The 831-nt window shown below is 46.1% G+C and overlaps 1 non-coding gene across 1 annotated transcript; it reads left to right on the top strand.

Annotated features, from left to right (window-relative positions):
- Nucleotides 1-391: 391 nt before the first annotated feature.
- On the top strand, nt 392-510 carry LOC119343926. The gene has a single exon (XR_005166342.1). It is a non-coding gene; the product is annotated as a 5S ribosomal RNA (ribosomal RNA).
- The last annotated feature ends 321 nt before the right edge of the window (nt 511-831 follow it).

Here is an 831-nt window from a genome sequence, read left to right as displayed (position 1 = left end):
TGGGAAGTCCTCGTGTTGCATTCCTTTTATAATTATTTTTTGCGCCTTGTGACAAACATATCGCACGTGCGCGATATATATTAATCCCGTTATATTATTTTTGATGTTTGCGATATGTTTAAGCTCGATGCTCATTGCTCGCGCGTCTTGGGGCGGCTTTGTGGCGCGAAGAGCGCTTTCTGAAAGGGGTGGAAAAAACTCGTGTTGCTGCGGTATGGAGGGAGGGGTGGAAACCGTGGAAAACTCGTCTCCGTGATTGAGCGGGAGAGTAAGTAGTATAGGACATTATCCATTGTTAGGGAACGGTTGTAATGGTAGTGAGAATGTAGAATCGTCTTTGGAGCGGACCTGGGAGTGGCAAGCATAAGGGACGAAGACGGGGAAACATGTTGGATGCGATCATACCAGCACTAAAGCACCGGATCCCATCAGAACTCCGAAGTTAAGCGTGCTTGGGCGAGAGTAGTACTAGGATGGGTGACCTCTTGGGAAGTCCTCGTGTTGCATTCCTTTTATAATTATTTTTTGTGCCTTGTGACAAACATATCGCACGTGCGCGATATATATTAATCCCGTTATATTATTTTTGACGTTTGCGATATGTTTAAGCTCGATGCTCATTGCTCGCGCGTCTTGGGGCGGCTTTGTGGCGCAAAGAGCGCTTTCTGAAAGGGGTGGAAAAAACTCGTGTTGCTGCGGCATGGAGGGAGGGGTGACCTCCTGGGAAGTCCTCGTGTTGCATTCCTTTTATAATTATTTTTTGCGCCTTGTGACAAACATATCGCACGTGCGCGATATATATTAATCCCGTTATATTATTTTTGACGTTTG

The sequence above is a fragment of the Triticum dicoccoides genome, unplaced genomic scaffold (assembly GCF_002162155.2).
Source record: "Triticum dicoccoides isolate Atlit2015 ecotype Zavitan unplaced genomic scaffold, WEW_v2.0 scaffold146918, whole genome shotgun sequence".
NCBI lineage: Eukaryota > Viridiplantae > Streptophyta > Magnoliopsida > Poales > Poaceae > Triticum > Triticum dicoccoides.
Note: the sequence above shows the minus strand (reverse complement) of the source record. Positions and strands in the feature narration are given on the sequence as shown.